The sequence below is a fragment of the Nipponia nippon genome, unplaced genomic scaffold (assembly GCF_047370975.1).
Source record: "Nipponia nippon isolate SJK-2023a ecotype South Korea unplaced genomic scaffold, ASM4737097v1 scaffold_9, whole genome shotgun sequence".
NCBI lineage: Eukaryota > Metazoa > Chordata > Aves > Pelecaniformes > Threskiornithidae > Nipponia > Nipponia nippon.
In genome coordinates this window covers 31,069,941-31,091,888 of record NW_028262413.1, presented here as the reverse complement: position 1 = coordinate 31,091,888, position 21,948 = coordinate 31,069,941, and the positions used below count along the sequence as shown (strand labels likewise).

The 21,948-nt window shown below is 39.1% G+C and overlaps 1 long non-coding RNA gene across 1 annotated transcript in view; it reads right to left on the bottom strand.

Annotated features, from left to right (window-relative positions):
- LOC148050254 (uncharacterized) overlaps nt 1-21,948 on the bottom strand; it is a 300,584-nt gene that overhangs the window by 212,699 nt on the left and 65,937 nt on the right. The window contains exon 4 of the long non-coding RNA XR_015701596.1: nt 10,559-10,662. This is a non-coding gene — a long non-coding RNA (uncharacterized LOC148050254). The remainder of the gene's footprint in view (nt 1-10,558; nt 10,663-21,948) is intronic.

Here is a 21,948-nt window from a genome sequence, read left to right as displayed (position 1 = left end):
CTCCTGTCCTACCGCTTGTTACTTGGGAGAAGAGACCGACCCCCACCTCGCTACAACCTCCTTCCAGGTAGCTGTAGAGAGCAATAAGGTCTCTCCTCAGCCTCCTCTTCTCCAGGCTAAACAACCCCAGCTCCCTCAGCCGCTCCTCAGAAGACTTGTGCTCTAGGCCCTTCACCAGCCTCGTTGCCCTCCTCTGGACACGCTCCAGCACCTCAATGTCCTTCTTGGAGTGAGGGGCCCAAAACTGAACACAGTACTCGAGGTGCGGCCTCACCAGTGCTGAGTACAGGGGGACGATCACCTCCCCGGTCCTGCTGGCCACACTATTCCTGATACAAGCCAGGATGCCATTGGCCCTCTTGGCCACCTGAGCACACTGCTGGCTCATGTTCAGGCGGCTGTCAACCAACACCCCCAGGTCCTTTTCTGCCAGGCAGCTCTCCAGCCACTCCTCCCCAAGCCTGTAGCATTGCATGGGGTTGTTGTGACCCAAGTGCAGGACCCGGCACTGAGCCTTGTTGAACCTCATGCAGTTGGCCTTGGCCCATTGATCCAGCCTGTCCAGATCCCTCTGTAGAGCCTTCCTACCCTCCAGCAGATCGACACTTCCACCCAGCTTGGTGTCACGTGCAAACTTACTGAGGGTGCACTCAATCCCCTCATCCAGATCACTGATAAAGATATTAAACAGGACCAGCCCCAACACTGAGCCCTGGGGAACACCACTTGTGACCAGCCGCCAACTGGATTGAACTCCATTCACCACAACTCTTTGGGCCTGGCCATCCAGCCAGTTCCTCCAGGAGAATGCTGTGGGCAAGTGTCAAAGGCCTTACTGAAGTGCAGGTAGACAACATCCACAGCCTTTCCCTCATCCACCAAGCGGGTCACCTTGTCATAAAAGGAGATCAGGTTACTCAAGCAGGACCTGCCTTTCATAAACCCATACTGACTGGGCCTGATCCCCTGGTTGTCCTGTATGTGCCGCATGATGGTGCTCAAGAGGATCTGCTCCATAAACTTTCCCGGCACCGAGGTCAGGCTGACAGGCCTGTAGTTCCCTGGATCCTCCTTCCGGCCCTTCTTGTAGATGGGTGTCACATTTGCTAACCTCCAGTCAACTGGGACCTCCTTGGTTAGCCAGGACTGCTGATAAAGGATTGAAAGAGGCTTGGTGAGCACTTCTGCCAGCTCCCTCAGTACCCTTGGGTGGATCCCGTCCAGCCCCATAGACTTGTGTGTGTCTACGTGGAATAGCAAGTTGCTAACCATTTCCCCTTGGATTATGGGGGCTTCATTCTGCTCCCCGTCCCTGTCTTCCAGCTCAGGGGGCTGGGTACCCTGAGAACAATTGGTCTGACTATTAAAGACTGAAGCAAAGAAGGCATTAAGTACCTCACTCTTTTCCTCAGCCTTTGTCACTATGTTTCCCCCCGCATCCAATAAAGGATGGAGATTCTCCTTAGCCCTCCTTTTATTGCAGCTAATGCATTTATAGAAACATTTTGTAATTGTCTTTTACAGCAGTAGCCAGATTAAGTTCCAGTAGGGCTTTGGCCCTTCTAATTTTCTCCCTGCATAACCTCACGACATCATTGTAGCCCTCCTGAGTTGCCTGCCCCTTCTTTCAAAGGTCGTAAACACGCTTTTTTTCTGGAAGTTCCAGCCAAAGCTCTCTGTTCAGCCAGGCCGGTCTTCTTCCTTGCCAGCTCATCTTTTGGCACATAGGGACAGCCTGCTCCTGTGCCTTTAAGATATCCTTCTTGGAGAAGGAAATCAATACTAAATGGGATAGGAACTGACTAATCTGGTAGGTCAGAAGGTAACAACGATTTCCAAGTTACATATTTGTGTGACTACCTCATATGGACTCCCAAGCATATTAGTAAATAGACTCCCCACTTCATCTCTTTATAATCTACAGCGCTAGTGGTGTACAACGAGATCACGATGGTTTGTATGTACCAATGCCCAGAAGGGAATAGTACAACTGCAGTAGGGCTCATTGGTGTCAAACATCTCCCCATTTATAGCTTCATAGCCAGGAAGAATGAGCTGGATCTAGTGACTGTGGCAATGATGACCTAATGGATATTAGGGAAACACTAAATTCAGCAACTAACGTTGAGATAAACACAAAACGTCTCATTGCTAGTGACCATGAATCCTCCTGCAGATTCCAGCAAGCTTTGGATCAGGCCCTATTAGAGCAAGTCCCAAGTTCTGACTCTGGTGACCAGTTTCAAGGCTCCTGCCCTTCATTTTATCAGTTGTGTTTTTCTCCAGCTCACGACCTCACTAGCAAAAGTTCAGGTCTCCATCTGAGACACTCTGCTTTCACAGCAATACAAGACGTGACTAATTTAGTACGATAAGCAATATACAAGACTCAAGTTATAATAGTCACACTTACTACCGTGTAAGCCATTTCATTTAAAAATGAGCATTAAACTAAGTGCAGACAAGAATAACTTTCGTATCAGATTACAAATATCACTGGTATAATAATAATGATGTAAAATTAAAATATTAGAATCAGCTACTTAGAAGATAGATAGCAAAATGAATAATATATGCAAGTACAATCCAGAGTTCTGTTTTATGCATACAAGGGGAATAATTAACTGATCTGGAAACATGTAAATGAGGGCTTAAAAGCATTTTCAAAACAGCACATCCAATTTCAGTTACACATGCAGAAGTTGCTACATTATAATAATTAGATTTTTTTTTCACAAAAGATTTATTTATTTTGAATAGGAGTATTAAATATTATACTAATTACTAGTTATTTTACTTTGTACCCAGGGAAAAGGAATGAATATTCATTAATTCCTCAAGCTACCAAACCCCAACAGACCAGACAGATTCCAGCATAGCTTCTGATAAGTATGGAAAATATTTGGTACAAAATCAGGCTCATTCCACAAATCATAGCTCTGTCTTTATCACATGTTAAATGCACTACAAGAAGCAACAGAACAACAAATAAAACCAGAATACATCCGTGTTTTTCCTTTTACTTTTTAAGTGTCTTTTTGTATGATGCCCTCGAGAAACCTCTTTATTAGTACTATTTTAGGAATATTATCTTCATTTTGCTGTGGTAGCAAAGGTAAAACTCAACATATTTTGGAGATGAGTAATAATCAAAACATCTTCTGCTTATTTGCCTGTTTATTATTTTTTTTGATAATGGAAGAAGCTCTACTGGCTTCCTATCATCATCATAGCAACTGCAGGAAAGACACTTGTCATCAGATACAAACTGGCACATAATAGTCACATACCTCTCAGTAGCACATCAGGATGACTGTCTAGCTTAAAGACAAGAAACCCGTTCAGATTCCATGCTTTATTTTCATTTGTTAAATTAAGACCAAAGCTTTTCAGTGATGAATGATCTGGGGATTCATAAATTTTGGAATGCTCAAGTGGAGATATTGTACAGGTGCTTTATTTTTCAGAGATTGGACACATGGCAATTTCTGAAACTAAGCCACTTCAGGGCATTTCCAAATGGCTGTCCAACTCAAGCTCTGGAAGTTATTTTAAAAGTAATGGGTTATCAGCTTAGCAAATGGCTGAGAGAGATGAAGGGAATCAACCAGTCACCAGAATTAGAGCAACCATCAGGCTAAATCACTGCAGAGCTTGCTGACTGCTGTCAGCCAGCGTTTGGACTCTCTCCACATGTGCATGGATAATCCTTTCCAGGCTCGCCCACCTAAAGATCTTCAGAATGGTCAAAGACAAAGACAGAGTGAAACCACCTGCCTTTAAGTTAATTTCATATTTATGTTGTAATTCCCATTTGTGTTGTTTCATTCAAATCCAGAATAGTTACAGACTGACTAAATGTATTTCTCAAACTAGACCTAAAATTTACTGGAATTAGGTTGACTCTCTCAACAACGTCTCAACGGAAGGTATGAATTCTGCATGAGTTTGGATGCTTTCTGTTACCCTAACAGTAACTATTTCACTCCTGATTTTAAATTGTCTTTATTTTACAGTTATATATAGCGCTAGATAAATTTTAACAAGCATAGTTCAGAATCTAATCACTGACATAATAGCCAACTCATTACTTTATATTATTTTGTTATTAAAACATTACTGTTCATTGAAACATCATTGCAAAAAAAATCCCCTCAAAATTCATGAACTACCTCCACATGTTTCTAAGAGGCCAAAATTTAAAAAGAAGATAAAAAATGCCTTAAGAGAATTCTTACTTTACCTGAAATTTAAGTATTTACACTTTGCACTTTGAAATCAGTCTGCAATTTTGTATTTAGGTGCTCTCAAGGAAGGTTAAAATCTCTTATATAGACACTCAAATTGATACAAACAGACATTAAAAAACCTGCTCTGTTCCCTATGGACAGGATCTATATCTGATCTGATCTAGTAATTTAGATGCAAGATTTACACAGCTTCGAAAAGTGTTTAATAATGCACCAAAATACTTTGAGCAGCGCAAATCTCCTATTGATTCTCTCATTTTACAATAACCCAAATTGCGTTCTCTTAAAGACATCTCACACTGCTCCCCCCTTGTAATTACAGTGTAAAATCTCTTTTCTTCTATTGACTGTTTGCGCATTGCTTTCTTCGTACATGCACAAAACAATCTCTCCCGAGTTTAAAGAACGAACACCGTATCATCTGTTGAGGAATTCATTCATGTCATTTTACATATTCCACCAAAAAAGTGCACTGAAAAGAAATTAAGTACCATATTAGAAGAACGCATGGATGTGCTAAAGCTAAAGTTACATCAAGTCCCTTCAGAAACACCAGCCTTCCGGGAACTGAATATGCCTATTTTGAGTCCAGAACTGGACTAACTCTTACCACGATGGGAAGAATGAGGGTTTTGTTTGTTTGTTTGTCTTGCCTGAACTAACATCCAGAAATACAAACACATTAAATCTCAGGCATTAATCTCACAGTTTGCATGCAGTTACCAATATATTTGAACCAACTCTAGTTCAGAGCAAAGCATGGAAGTATACAATGTAGTGTCTAAAAACGTGTTGGGGCCTGATTACCGATGTGCATTAAAAGTAAACTGATGCCAAATTCTTTACAACTTGGCATTATGTCCTCAAAAGCTAACACTCTAATTCAGGGCATATACCCTAATCCTAAACATTTAAATGAATGCTAAAGTTCTTTCCTGAACAAGAGGATATGTGAAGAATCGTATCATGGAGTTAATCAACTGTTTCAATGAGTCTATTACTTTTTTTTTTTTTAAACTTTCCTTGCTCTTTTATACTCATGAGGTCAATTTATAGCATGCCATGATTGGTAGGAAACAATACTATGACATAAAACTCATCATTAATATTTTAAAAACTTGTATGATATATCTGTATGGATAAATAACATAAAAGAAACCAATTAAAACAAAGTTACTGAAGTATAAATAATATGAAAAACTATCATTCAGCAAGCTACTGAAATAAACTAATAATTAAGGTATTTACCATCAGTGTAAAACAATGCAGGCAGGATTGGGTTAAGTGAGCTGTGTGAAGCAGGGGGGACACATTGGTCAGAATTATCCCTTACTAATTTGAGATAGTACTATAAAACACGCGCTGAAATATTTCAAAGAAAATGTTATTATATTAAATGTTACCTTTTTCTGCTACTCAAGTAATTAATTATTTAAACTGTTACGAGAGAGAGAGTTTGATTCACACACTTGTAATGACTAGGAAGATATTTAAAATTCATTACAGTACATTAAACTTCCACTGATTAGTTAGCATCACTGCAAAATAAATAAATAGCCAATTTGCTTTGATCAGCAGAAATTCTGATAAAATCAGCAAAACACCCATTAAAATGTGAAAAATGTCACCTACTGTTATTATTCTAATGGAACTAAGACATATAGAAGAAACTGATTCAATGTTTATTTTCATATCAGCTGTGTCTTCAAACTGTAAATCATTACAGCTTTTACTTGCATCTCTTTCTCACAACCTCAGAATTAATTCTGTAGATGGATTTGCTATGGACTGCATCATACTAGAATAGACCATCCTATCATAAACAGAATAAAAAGGTCTTGCTGCACTTCTATGACCAACTGTTGGGAGGGGCAGTGAGGAGTAGGAATTCACTCAGAAATATGTGAATAGAGATGAAACTTGACATGTGGGATTTTTGCCTGAAACTTTGTTCTTTGGAAGCAGGTGGAAGGAAATGAAATGATTAAGTAGATGTGCTATATTTACAGTTATACACGTTTCTTATTTATTGAGCTCCTCAGCTTTGAGGCCCTGAGCCTGCAAATAACCACATTGTTCCCTGTAAATTGGCTAGAATGCTTTGAAGACATAGAAGGAGAAATATTTGTAACTGGCCTGCAATTTTTAGCAATGCTATCTTTTACCAAATAAGGAGATTTCATACAAATGAACAATTCTTATACCTACACAAGCTTCTAACAATGCCAGTGCTTCTAATTTTACATATATAATCTTCAGCTGGAGTGATTGCTAGGTATCCAATTAAGACAATCTGGGTAAATTATTTCGGCCTCTGGCTGTCTCAACTGAACACAGGCTGAACTTTTTGAGCATGACTATGCATTGATTTGAACTACTGCTTACTTCCTATCACCTTAGAAGTCTTGATGGCTCTCAGAAAAGCGAACCACACCATGTATCCTGCGTACCAGTTGCCCATAGTGGAGCATGGGGAACACAAAAGGAAAAACTGCGGCCTACTAAACATAAAAGGCGATTAGTGTTTATTCTCCCTCTCTGGGAGGTCATTTTGGTCAGACATCCTCTGGGTGAGCCAGTCCCCACTGTGAAGTTTGTTTATGTACACATGCCAGTTTCTTCAGGGTTGATTTGCCTTTTTAAACTCTGAATTAGGAAATTTTCATAGTACCTGGAATGGAAGCTGAGCAAAGAGTTTAGTACTTGATCCACTGTCATCACTCAGCCCCTTACTGACTACTGTCAGCAACAGCTGGCACTTGTTTAGAGATGAATCATGGACTTGTAACCACAGGAAGACATAGTTCTGGAAGAAAATACCAACTAAAAGGGAATTAGAAAGCTCCATCACAAACACGTAGTTCTCTTGGAGTGGAGTTCCTGTGAGAGATTAACTCTGAGTGCCCTTGCAAAACAGGATTCCCATATCGGAAGCACTTCAATAGAGGGAAACCAATCAGCTGGCACACAAGAGGAAAAAAAACCCAAAAAACAAAACAAACCAACCCTCACAGGTGTAAAGAAATCAGCACAAAGATAAGAAGAGCTGGTATGGCAGCTTAAGAAACATGAAGAGAGAAAAGTCAGAGTTTATGTGCAAATGCAAAAGAAGGCAGAGTGCACAGCAGCTTGAAGAAAAATATGAAAACTAACCTTGGAGTCAACGAAGGAATCCAACAGTAAAGACCTGTCAGTTACAGAGCATAGCTCTTCAAACAACCTCACACGGTAACTTCTCTTTTCCCAGCTCTCATTACCCTTCCCATGCTGACAAAATTTGCTCAGATGGCACAGCAGCAAAGAAAAATCACCACATAGCTTCCCGAGGCATGAGCATGAAGACTTCGGCCCAAGGCTTGCTTTCTCTCACCACCTGCAACTGTGGCAGGCAAAAATGTGAGCAAGCTAACTAAGCTGATGGCTAAACACAGTACAGACACATACTGCCTTGCCACAGTCAGTATCAGGTTGCCCTGAGCCTCTTAAGAAGTTCATTAATTTTGGTCTCATGAAAAACCTATAGATGCCATAACAGTTCTTTAATTGGTATTTTGATTTCTACTGAAGGATCATAGTCGAAGAATAGATAGCCTGTACTCATGCTGTAAAACCCAGCTGCTGACCAGAATTGATAGGAATCAACCAGATGGTTTTGTTTCATTTTTTATTTTTAAGTGGCGAGGGAAGTAGGGTTTATTTGCACAAATGCTTATTATCCAACACATTGTAATGTCTGAACTAATTCTTCATGATGGCCCAGGTCTATCTGAATATAAACAAGTGCGCAAGAATGCCAAGAAAAGGAAACATTAATATATTAAACTGTTTTTCTAGCTGTCAGTCTTCACGCTCAGTTTCAGGTCATCATAAGGCAAGGGAAAGTGCGGTCATGGGATACAGATCATGTACTCTAAAATGCACCCCACATCATGGAGTCCTATCACCAGAACAAAATGTAGCTTTGAGACATATGCAACTACTCATTAATAGGTTTTGAGTACAGTCAGGAACAGGTGGGAAAGATTACATGTTTTCTGCTATGCGCTTTCTCTGTGTCCAGCATCTATAAGCTGCATGATATAAAAAGGCATGTGATTTCTGTCACCAGCCCATGCCAGTATGAAATTTTGTAAATGATTATGTTAAAAACAAGGAAGGAACTCAGTGTTTAGTCTCAACAATGAGAAGAAAATAACGTTCCATGAGGAGAAGACAAAACCTCGTGTCAGATCCACAAAGCAGGTAACGAAAATTTACAGAATGTGAGGACCCGGCCTTACAGCTCTTACGGTGCCTGCATAAATGATGTGCAAAGACGACATTAAAGCTAATGGTTCTGGGCGATCAAGAAATCCTCACAGCCTGTGGGTCCCCGCTTCTCTGAGAAAGTGCCATTTTAAGAACATAGAAGGATGTAAGATGCAGCACCGCTTCTCAGTTACCATAATTAATGTCCTTGGGTTTAAGTCAGCCCTTTAACACTATTTCCACGTAGAACTTGTAATTTATTAATTTGTGTTCTATGATGTTCATTGTTTATGAAACCTGCATCTTTCAAAAGATTTTTCTCCACTATTGCAGTGTTTTCTAATACGCAGGAAAAATAGGTACTCAAAATGAAATGTTACTCTAAAGTTCAGTAATTTGGATGGAAAGTTACAGATACACTGGTAATCGTAAATGGTCTGAGGTTTGAATGATTTTTCCACTCCAGTTAAATATATTGAGAAGTATATTCAAATAATTAAAAAGTGCTGCAAATAAGCAGTATTTGGAATTAATGGAAGCCATATATTCAACCCTGTTGCATTCATTATTTTTAAATTATAGTTCCCACAGATTAAGAAATGCAGTGAAGTTAAAATGAAGCAATTTTGTTGCTAAATATTGTCATTTAGGTTAAAATATATGTGTCTGTTGAAACCAAAAGCCAAACACTACTACTGCTGCTGCTTTTATTATTTGTAAAATCTAAAATAAACTGCCAACAAGCAATGAGCAACAACTGGGAAAACATTAAAAAAGAGAGAATAAAAGCCCCAATATCCCCATCTCCCTGGGTAACTATTTTCTTACACAGTATGGGTTGCAAATCATATCATGTACACATCCAGAAAGTCATGTTATATTAATTACACATTTCTAAATAGTTTAATAAGGGATCTATACATTATAGGTGCTGTAAGATATGATTGAGAGTCCAAAAGGCTAAAGGGTTGCTCATAACCCTCTCTTCTTATCCATCAGTTACAGGCTAACACCCCTTATTTCCACTGCACAACCTTCATCATATTGGTAACATGGTAAATAATTTAAAACCTTTTATAAGCCATTTTTAAGTGAATATGACTGAATGGAAGCAACAATTAAAGGAAGAATGGAAATTCTTGTCCTGCCAAGAGTTTCACAGGAGCTGGCTCATGCAAACGCACAGGTCTGCAAACCCAGATATCATCCTTCCAAATCCTCAAATCCGTATGGATTTCTGATCATTTCAAATTGGACCCTTTATCTGGGGAAAAGTTTATTTGAAGAAACCTCCCGGGCAATTTTACATCCATCCTTTAAGGATATTTGGCAAAATGTTGAATGCTAGCAACCTTTGTTCATTGACCATGGAATAAAGGGTCTTCCACACCAGAGTGGAAAAATCCTCATTTTTAAATACAGTATCACCACCAATCAACATAGAAATGAACACTCACAGCTGAATTTTTAATTTCATTAAAATCCCTACTGGTTTCCTTTGAGGCATAGTTTCATCCCAACAATTCAAGACAGACAGTAAAGTTTTATTGTGACCAATTTTCCATTTAAAAAACTTCAGTGCATTTCAAAGGCAAACATAAAATGCATTTTAAATTTATTTTCCTTCACATTTGTGTAGAATTTATATAAATGTCACCAACCAGGTCTTACCACATTTCTATGGTTCCGTATAGACTTTATCAACTTTTTTTTTTTCATTCCATTCAATAAGCTACCATATTTTACATCAAATTTAAAAAAACAAACCAAGGCAAATACTTTCATGGGGTGGGGGCATGTCTCCTAAATGATATTGCCAAATAAGCCACCATTATTAGCATTTTCCGATACTCTTTCCACGCTGTCCTACTTTGGCATAATCAGCAGCAGAAGGAACACAAAAATACTTTAGAGTAAAACCTCTTCTCCACTGCTTTGATGCAAAAAGTGAATACGAAATCCAGAAACTCCTTGACAATGCACATTCCAAGGACCTCACCAGTGACACAATATGAAATGACATCTGAAGAGTTCAACTATGGGGAAACTGAGGTGCTTACCTGGCTCAAGACTTCTGGGCTGAATTGTAACTGCAGTATTTTCCATTAACTGCCATTCATCGTTCTCCTCACAGCAGCTCCAAAACTAATATGCTGCTAGTTAGCTAGAAAAGAAAAAAAAAAAAAAAAAAACAAAGCTAAAATGAATTTAAAAGAAAGAGAAAGAAAAGAAAATGAGAAAAATCACCTATATGTTTTACAAGTGAGAAGAATTTGTTGAAGCATTTCTGAAGAACTCATTTTCAGTAAGTACATACTCAGAACACTATGAAATCTTTAAAGGGTATATGACTAACAAGTCAAGGAAACAAGTTTTCTTTTTATGCTACTTGGTTATCCTGTTTATTTCCTAATAGTTCTACATCCATAAAAGGCCAAAGGACTCTGACCTTGGCAAGCTAACTAAGCAAGAAAAGGCAATCATGTGTGCAAGGTTGTCACCTACACTACAAATTATGATAAAATATATCTCAGTATTGGAAAAAATAGCTGTATGTCTTCAGTGACATCCACTGCAGTACATTTAAGGATTTGAATAGGACAGCAATTTATTTTGCACTAAAATGTTTTATGGTTATCATAAAGCATTATGTCTTCAGAGACTGAAAGGTGATGTTTTTATGGACTGTTGCTTCTTGTTGCATTATCTTCACAGAGCAAAAATTATCCCCTTTTTTTTTTCCTCAAGTGCCCCCCTATTGCCCCGCTAATAAAAGATGTCGCACAATGGTTCAGTCTGATAAAAAGGAAACTGTGTTAAACAAGTGTACAAGGAACATATTTCTAACACAGAAGAGTTTTACAATGAATGATTATCCAGCTAATTAGTGAAATAAATAATATTAATTGCCTGTCCCTCCTCATTAGACTCTTAGAAAGAAAACGGAGCCCCAAAGCAGAGTTCTTGCTTTTGATTTGAAAAATTGGACCTTGTTAATCTTATTATCACTTTGCCAAAAAGCCAGTCCTCTTGCACAAAGACAAAGTGGAAAAAATGACAGGCAGACAGATTGACTGATGTGCAAGATGTCCCATTCTTAGCTTAAGAATAGTTTTGAGGTAGTAATTGAGTAGCCTGATGTAGTTAGTTTGCGCCTGATTTATCCCTTCTGAAGAGCCTGAACTACCAGTGAGGATTAGGCGGAACAAATATACAGTGTGTGCTTTTGACATGTTAATCTGATGGATTTCAGGCTTATCTAAGTCTATGTAAATTGTAGATAGTGTATAAATTGATTATGATTGAATATTATTAATATATCAAAGCCCCTTCACCTTCATCACATGTTCTTCAGCTTTTGACCAATATCATGCTTCCACATGGCTGACATTGTTCCATTCTTCTGTCACCCTCGGATTGTTTTCTTGTAGGCCACTTTTTTCCCAGACATTCCTTAAAATTCTATATGTTACACAGAAATAGAGTGCCTGCCAAAGCCAGCACATCTAAACACATTACTTGATGCTGAAGGAATTTCACTGGCTTCTAATGAGGCAGTGAATTAGCCTTAAGGGTTCTAGTTTCAATTTGATGCGTGCATTAAATGGAGTTACGCATGTCACATAACTAATCAATTTATCTAGGCATTAATCTAGCTCTCATCACTGTGGTTTCCAAGCACTTCAAAACAAGCCCACAGAGGCCTTCAGAGGATCATCACAGAGAACAGGCCCACAAGAACCTTTTGTTCACTAATATGAATTACACATTTCCCCCTCTTACCCCTCAAGTACTAGCAACATCTTTGAGGCTCTTGGACATTGCTGTCCAATACCAGAAAAATCAAGATACCCTACATAGCCCAATAGAGATGAGACCAAAATACGAATAGTTTGTTCTTTTTTCTTAAAAAAGAACAAACATGGAATTTTTGTCTACTTCTTTTAACACCACTCCTTGCCATAATCCCAGGGTGATCTATACAAAATGTCCTATACCTGTTCAAAGATACACTCACAGAAGAAAAAAAGGAGTCTCCCAGTTTTGCACTGAACTGCACTTACACGGCGTCTCAAAATTCAAACCTCAGCAATTTAATCTATATACTCTTCTACCCACCTCCACAGCCCCCCTAGCTAGTCCCTTTCTGATACCTTCTATTGTCTTCTCACCTGGCAGACTGCTGGCTCGAACTCCTCCCACCATGTTCCCCACCCTTACAAGTCAGAGCCAGAGCTTCTCTTTCCCTCTGCAAATACCACATCAGCTTGGATGAACCTGGAGAGGCTTAATTTTCACAAGCTACCCTGAAAAGCCAGTTCATTGCCTTATATTAACCCCAACATTTCCCTTTCAACAAAGTAAAGTTAGATTCAGACTCTACACATGAGGAATTTTTACCTGTTTGACATAAATAATTTTTTAGAATAATTTAATTAAAACAGTGAGAACAGCTGGGTGGAATCCTAACAGCGGCTTAATTCAGCTCAGCATGCACCTGCTCTTCACCAGTGGGAGTATAGCTGAAATACACCTGGTAACACACTTTATAAAAAACTCTGCTCCCAATCCTTGACACTAGTTTAGTTGCAGAATGTACTGTCAATATAGTTTAAGGATCACTCAATTTCTACACTGCATACGTGAAATCAATGCCACGATTGCGCCTTTGTCTTCACAGAAAATAGTGCATTGATGTTATAATGGCTTTGTAATTAATTTCAGATAGGGAAGGCAGTACCAGAACAATTGCTGTTTCACTTTAATTTTACCTACTGCCACGAAATTTGGGACAACGTGACAAATCAGTACAATGGCCTGAATGTTAACACATTGACTTACCGAAAGTAAACTGAAGGTCAGTTTAGGGAAGAGGCCTTACACCATGAACAAGATAGCTAAGATGACATCAGAGTTTTAAAGAGCCTCCTTCAGGCTGTAGCATTATAACACTGAAGCACTTCCTGAATGACCCAACATTATTTCGTCTTGCTTTATAATTTTAGTCTTTCAGATATTAAGCTTCAATTTCCAATGTAAAAAGCAACAACCCCACCACCAAAACAGCAAAAACCCCAAGATAGTCTTCTAACTTTTCCATCCTTCACTCACTTTTAACTGAAAATATCATATAAAGCTGCAGATTTTCACATGTGCTAGATAAGGAAAACTTACTTGCTGGTGGTGTTTCCAAGTCTTTCCTACCATGGGGTAAAAAATGGCTCTTTTTGACTAACATAGGGAAGCATCATTTCGGGTTATATTACCAGAGGAATATTTACACTTCTCTAACTCCTTTGTTTCTTTGGCTATGCTTCCCAGTAGAGTAAGACTTCATCATTTTTCTCATCTTTGTATTGCACATAGCACAGGATTTCTTTTGTCATTATAAAACACTCCTGGAGCAAATTCCATTGACAAACACACAGAATGTCTAAACAACTTTCATTTCCCAAACAGAAAAGTGTGACTCATAGCACATAAACAACTGCTCCTCCCTAACTTCTACCTTATATATTCACATTAATAAAAGCTTTTTGAAGTTATAAACTCTAGCATATTTTTCTAAGGTTTTTGTTTAATTCCTGACCGACATACCCCACAGATAGTATGTAACGTGCTAGTTGGAATCGAGCAACAGCTAAGGTGGAGGTAAATACCCCTTCAACAAAAACCAAACTCTCTGGAAATTTTTCTCAAGGATGGTAGAATAAATGGCAGAGAAAGGGCTTGATCCAAACCACCAACAGATCTTATTCCTTTGTCTTCAGAGGAGGTAGGGCACAGCCATTCAGGCACTGCATGCTGCCCAAATAGAAGACCCCTTCTCCAGTGCTTGTGGTCAGGATGGTGCTCCCTGACTGAAGCCACTGCACACCCTGAGACAGGCTGCAGCTGGGAACATGGCTCTGCCAGAACAGAGAGGATGCACCCACACAGCCCAGCCTGGCTCTGCTATAGCTGATGAGTCTGGACTATCTTGTAGGATCAAAGGAAAGCATCAACTGTTGCTGCAAAGCGTATTTGCCTTAACATATATGTTCAGAGATCAGTTTTCTTCTACTAATAAGTTCCAAACATACAGTTGCTAACATGTCCACATGAAAAGCATGTCCTACATTTATTTTTATTCCACGTACTTCAAACTGTATCTGGATAAAACATCAATACCTCTCATTCTCGTACCAGGAGAACTGGATTTGAATTGAGCAAATAATATTTTAATATACCTAAAAGCTCAGACAAAAACACTGAAAGAAACTCTGAGGTGTTCAGAAATGCATCTATGTTCTCACTCCCCAGATGCTGAACTTGGGCTCATTTCTGATGCAAGTCTGAGAGATCAAACTAAACTATACATTCCTGTTTGTTATTTTAATAATCACATTACTTGCATCTCCCTGTTCCAAGGTAATTTAGTGCCAGCAGGATCAACCATATCATCACACCACAGTACCACAGAAAGCTAATATATTCTATTTCAATTCTTAGCAATTCTGATTCCTCTTCATATAGAGTACACAATACGGCCTAGCACAGTTTACATATCTGAAGTGAGCTGCTTTCCCAAATTATCTTGAGTCAGAGCTGTTCATTTTTGCAGTCTTTCCTTTCCTTGATGTCATGTCATCTTCATTCAAAAGCTGATCCTTTGAAATATTCCTGTCCTGACCAAAAGCGTATCTGGAGGGTCTTGGTGCATACGTAAGTATTTAATGTGCTTTTATGTTTAATGAAGTTCTACATCTTTCAAAGATCCCATCCCACAAAAGTTTTCTCCAGATTAATGCTTTCTTACTGATCTAGCAGATATAGGGATACTTAATTAAAAAAAAAAACAAAACAAAAACCCCAACCCCCAAAAAACCACACCCCACATCCCCCCAGATATATACACAAAACCCACAAGGGGGGGAAAAAGGGGGGCGGGGGGGGGAAGAGGGGAAAAAAACACAACCAAAACAAAACCAAAATCCCACAAAAAGCCCCAACCCCACAAAACCTCAGAATATAAGAGACAAACTGCTGCATTACATCCTACTATGGAGACATTTCAAGCTGAAATCCTCAATAAGTTCAAATGCTTGCAAGTAACCAAGAGCAACAGCCAGGCTGCATGTGAGCAGTCCCGTCTGTCCCATGCAATTCATGTGCAGTAAGAATGGGGGGGGAATGAATACATTATTCCTACCATCCCGCAATGCCCACATAAGTCCTCATTAACTTCAGTGGCAATATTATTGCCTTGCCATGAAGGAAAAGAAGAGAAAGCTCCTCACAAATAGAGTGAAAAGGCGATGCTGGAAGAAGCTGGAATTACAAAATACCATAACAAAAACCTGCGAGCTTCCAAGTGGCCAGCTTGGCCCAATCCAAGGGACACATCCATAATTTAAACAGTTCAAAACCAGAGCCTGTAGCAGCCAGTGTGAGGTCCTTCCCAACAGCAAGAAGAGCCTAGTTATGAAGGCAAGCCAGCTCAATTGTTGAAGTCTTCAGCTCACACTCTGCGAGTTACAGACATGAATAACTGTCCTATGTTCCTCAGCTATCTGTCAGGCAGTGATGGGTCTCTATTTATTGCACTGAGATCACACTAACTCTTTCTTTGTCACCATCCGCATATAGTTAGTATGCAACATAACGTGAGATTGTGTCCACGCATCTCTACACAAAGATAAAACTGTCAAAACAAAAACTTTCTGTAATGCTACTCTATTAGAGGGTGAGCCAAAGCTCATTAAAATCAATGGAAGTCTTTCTTCTTCACTGCAACAGGGGAGAGACATTTCCTCTCTAAATAATGTATGAAAAACATACCACAAAAAGACATGCATCACAAGAAGAAAACACTGTATGAAGGCAAGCACAACCTATCCAAAAACGGACAAGCCAGGTTCATTTTTAAGCATAGTTTTGAATGAAAGTCATGTAATAAATAGATGCTTGTGTGCAATATCAGTTGTAATCACACCTCTAAAATGAAAAGTGAAAAAATCCACAACATGCATCAGCCTGTTTAGTTTGGGAGAAGGGCAGCTATTTTGCCTGTATCTTAAGTGGAAGTGAAGCAGACCCCCCTCCCTGACATTAACCATTTCAAAAGATCTCATTAAAAGGTTTCTCTGTTTTCACTGATTATTGTGTAGCGACTACAAGAACACCTATAAATCTGATCGAATTAGGTTTTCAGGCCTTTATTCCAGATAATTTCTTCTCCCTATGTGGACTTTCTCAGGAAATGAGATTTAATGAGTCATAGTCCTTACTGATAATCACAGGAGAGCTCATTAGCTTTCTGTCAGATTTGTACCCACTATCTGCCCTCAATATGTTTGTGACTTACTAGAGCTAAATATGACACTACAGAGAAAGCAGACAGACGAAGCAATACGGTGGATTTGAAATACTATAAAGAGAAATATTTCTCCTTAATTTATTTTGAGAACTTAAAGGAAAAAAAATCAACATGCTTCTCTCCTTTCTTAACCTTCTTTCTCTATTGTGATGGCATCACTAACAGCAAGACACAGAGTATTAGAGAAAATTAAGAATTACATTTGAAGACTCCTTGCAGATATAGTAGCAGAGAACTAGTCTAAACAGTCCATAATACAAGGCTCTGGGGACTGGAACACATTTCTGTTCTAGCATACAAAACTGTGGTTTACCACAATACTGCAAAATCTTCAGGGTAGCAATAACAGATTAATGCATGAAGTGGTGCAGGTGAACCTGCTTTTTGACCTGCCCCTCCCACATTTACAGCTCTCTACCTCCATTTCAAATGTTTCTGATTGGGTTCTTACCTCTCAGCCCATCACCTGCACAGCCTACTGCCTCTTGGTTCTGCCTGAAAGGCGCTGCTCTGAGCTGGCCTGCGCAAAGGAGCTCCTAAGCCCCATGGCTGTAGCATTGGGAAAGATGCTTCTGCTCTCCACACAATGCACTGTGGAACATCAGCGTTCATCTAATAGATTGAGATATAATGGCCTTAGTCTTCTTCCACCTACAGTTCACATCTCCCGAAAGGAGAGGAAAAGTGAAATTGTGGTTCTTGTTTCCCATGTTGTTGTTCAGCTTGACAGGATGCTGTTTCTTACTAAGGGCACATTGCAAGGTGCTGGTCTAAGCCTAGCCGTCACAACTTGTCACCTTCTTAGGTAGTGTTTATGTCTCTCTGCAGCTTTCACATAACATTACTTTTTAGTCGAAAGGGAAAACTACTTCTGCTTCCTAGAAAACTAAGGATCACCCTGCACTCTCACAATTTGCTTTCATAAAATACCCCCTCTCCAAACATGTCTTAAGGACAGTCCAATAAGCAGGTACCAAACCCAGGAAGGTATTTTACCAGACTATGGTAAGTACTCACCTTTTCCAGGAAATTATCCATACCAGAAAAATAAAAAAAAAAAATAGAAAAGAATTACTTTCTCAAGCAATTCACTGTAGTACCAGTCCCCAAGGCAACAAGCACTCTTCTCAGCTTAGTAGGCAATAATATTTGGTTTTAACCGTCTCCCCTCACCCATCCTTAACACAGCTGCTCCTGTTCTTCAACCTATCGTCTCTCCCTCATCGTGCTCCTTACATTTTACATAGACACAGCAGTGGCTGCAAAGGGTCTGAACACGCTGGCAGGAGAAGGAGGTTGTGTTGGGGTGACATACAAGAGCTGTCAGAGCAAAGGGAGTTTTACATTTCCTATTTTCAGGGCTCGGCAGAACTGCCACGAGTCCTTCTCCTTAGAATTTTGCCAATCTCTGCATATTACAATTTAACAAAGTTAAAAACACACATCTTCAGAATTTTTCCATGATTTGTATAAAATGTATTCGTAAGTCTGTTGAGGTAAAGAAATGATAGCAGCAAAGTAACACCAGCAATGAACGTGACTACAGCTTCCTAGCATGTTTATTTTAGCACCATCAACAACACCCCAGATTGAGTGAAATTATATTCCATCAGACAGGATGAAGATGAACCATAATGACCCACGACATTTTTTGCTACTTATTTCCCAAACTATTTTAATGACCTGCTTATTCTCTATAAAGAGGGTTGTTAAAAAGCAGAAACTTTCAGTGAATAACTGCTTAAAGAAATACCAGAGGCCAGTGAGAAAAAGACACAGAAATGTGATCAAGTATTTGATCCCACTCCTTTTTCATTCAGAATTATCTCTTCAGATCTACCCTTTAATTTCACACTTGCACACTTCAGCACACATTCACTTTGTACCCACAGCACTCACAAGAACACATCATCTTAATTTTCCTTACGGGAAACAGGTGCATGAGTGATTACTTTTGCCGCACCAGAAAGAAAAGTCAAATATGCAGCACCAGCTACTGGGTCAGAAATTAGACTTTGTCTATGTTAGGCTTTCACACAGCTTCCATTCCAGTAATATCTGAGCACCTCCATTACCATCATATTTGGTAGTTGTCTTCACAACCTTCCCATAAGGTAGGAAATATGTTTATTTTCTTTCTTGCAGATGAAGAAGCAAGGCAGAGCAATCTTCCCATGTTCACAAAGGAAGTTTGTAAAGGAAAAGAAAAGGGGACCTGAGTCTTTTGTGTCCCATGCTAGCATACTTTATCATGAACCAACCCTTCAAAGTGGTCAGGTCATTTGAATGTAAATGCAACCAGCCAATTCTCCAACTAGGAACATGAGTGAAAGCAAAGAGCTGAAACAATCCAAATCTCTTTTATGCCTTAGAATTCATGGTGCTCTGCACTAAATCTCATTTCTCTCCAGCTTGAATAAACTTTTGATAAAAGTTTAAACAATAATGAGATATATACCCATCTTTGGCTTTTCAAAGGAAATTACCTTGGCCACAATGTAGACTGACAGTCAGAGCAACTGAGTGAAACCAGGAATTACAAATTCTGTCACTGCCTCAGGTCATAGCTCTGAGCAAGCCAATTCACCTGTTTCATACTTTCCCTTACTATATATGCAGAGGGGGGGGAAACAACTTGTAAGAGATTGAGATCATCCAGTGCAAAGTTATATTTAAATATAAGCTTTAACAGCTCTGCATTTTGAAGGGGTAATTTAGCTATTTATTACCAGGTCAATAGGTTTCAGGGATAAGTAGTAGTTTTGCACATCTGTTCTTTCCTGTACCTGGGATCTCTCACCTCCTCAGAAGCTCCATGTTGAGATGGTCTTTCTTCTCATTAAGAGCCTTTCCTGTGGGGCCAGTGGGGCCACTGAAGCTGCAAGTTCCCTAGCATGGCACTTCCAGGTGACCCGGGAGCAAAGGGTCAGCTGTGCATAGCAACAGGTTGTGTTGACATCAGGTTTTCAGGAAGATCCTGGACTATTTATCTAATCAGACCAGTTGCACATTTATGTATTTTTTATCTGTCATTTTCACAGCAACAGAAACGAGCAGCTTTTTATGCCGTTACATAAGCTCTTTTTCCCAGGAAGTTAATGGTTTTAAAGTTTGAGACATTGCAAATAAGGATTGCAGGTGTAATTCCAGCTCAGGATGACTTCAGGGTTCCAGTGTCAGTCATTAATCACTTGAGCTGCGCTTTCTGGGTTTATGATTTTGACAAAATCGCTTCATTTGAATTATGGCCTTGTATTCAACACTAGGGTATGTATTATTCTATATATAATTTTTAAATACAAAGAGAAACAGCATGGAAAAATTAGAATCTATGACTTAAAAGTCTAGTCCTCTTATGGCATAGGCAAACAGAATGCTCTTGACTTTAACCTATGGGTTCCACTTAATATGTGGTGTATTTTTCATACATCATGGGTTTTTATAAATTTGCTGTATAAAGCACCCGAGCTACGTTGCCAGCAAAATATAAGGAAAACAAATATGTCAGGGTAATGATGCCAGGACAATTCCTTATTGAAAAAAGCAGTTTATTAATACCTTATTGCTACAAGCTAGATCTTATTATCATCTTGGGTCATTTAGAATCTTATTAGGTATTCTGATGGTGGATGAATAATCCTGTGATAAATTCTTTGCCATGTCCTTCACAGTTGTCATAGCAGGATCATAAACAGCATTTATAACAATCTAGCCTGGAGGAAAAGGCTTACAATGGTCTGTTTAACATGCAGGAAATATTCAGATCGGCCGTGTCTGGTTAGATTTGAGACCCACAGGAGAGATACCAAAGTTAAATGTAGCATGGGTTTCTCTGAAGATTAGCTTTAAAAAAGGCTTTGGGTCAGGGACATGGGGACTAATGCCAATGATATGGCCACAAGCAGCCTTCTTTCGAGAAAGCCAATAAAAACGGTAGCTGCAAGTTACTTTCTTACTGAAAAACCATGTAAGGTTACTTGAGCTGCTACTTAAGAAGCATGGTTGAAATTATTTGCAACTGAATGGCTCGGAGCTCGGTCATCTACTTCAGTGATTATTATATGAAAAAATAGTGTATGCACTCACATAGTGAAAAATATGCAGATTTTTGCAGAGCTATAGGATAACTTGCCTATACTGTGCAAGTTCTTGAACTCTTGCAAGCTCAGAACTGGAGTTCTTTAGAACTTCTACAAAAGTAACATGGGTAAAGTAAAATGTAAGCAAAAAAAAAAAAAGAAATTTACATTTCTTTGAGTGGGTATTAAAAAAAAAAATCACACATAGCCTACACAAATAAACACAAACAACTCCCTATCACTGAGCACGATGAATTACTCGTACCTGTCGTCATTCAGTGTCACATTCCAAGGTACAATACCAGTTTCCCAAGTCTAAGTGCAGGAAGTGCATCTCAAACGACCAGAACTTTTCAGAACAGAAGTTATTTTTAAATGCTAACAGTGGTATAAATTAAAGCTCAGCCAAAACTAATCATACAGGACCTGTCAGTCACATTTTCAGGAGAGTGATAATAGAAATGTGCGGCTTATTGGAAGGGATTGTGGTGACAGATTTCAGTACAGCCACATACACACACAAACACTTTCTCCACAGTAGGCTATGTCGCTCTTTTGGCACAAGAACCTGAGACTATGGAAAGTGAACAGCAGAATTTGCTTTTCTTAGGAAAAGATGAATTGCCTTTTCCACTTGAATTTTAAATACACTGAATGAATGAGTTCTGTAGCTCTAGTCCCTAAAATAGAGCTTGACTGTTGGAAAGCTAGCATAAATGTTCACAGCTGAGAAATGTAGAAATCGCATTCTGGGACATTCACTGCTGCAGTCATTTGGACATCTCCCATTAGAAAAACACCATCATATCCTGGGACTTGTTTGCAGCTGCAACTACCACCTACAAGAACCGATTCTGCAGACATCTATGCATGCACCCAATCTTACTACAATAGCTACCATACCTCCAAGGGTAGTATATATGGCAGTTAAGTTAAATGGGTGCAGATCACAGTCACCACATGAAGAGCAAAGTACTGTCAGTTGCTCAGAATTTGTTCCCAACTTTAAAAA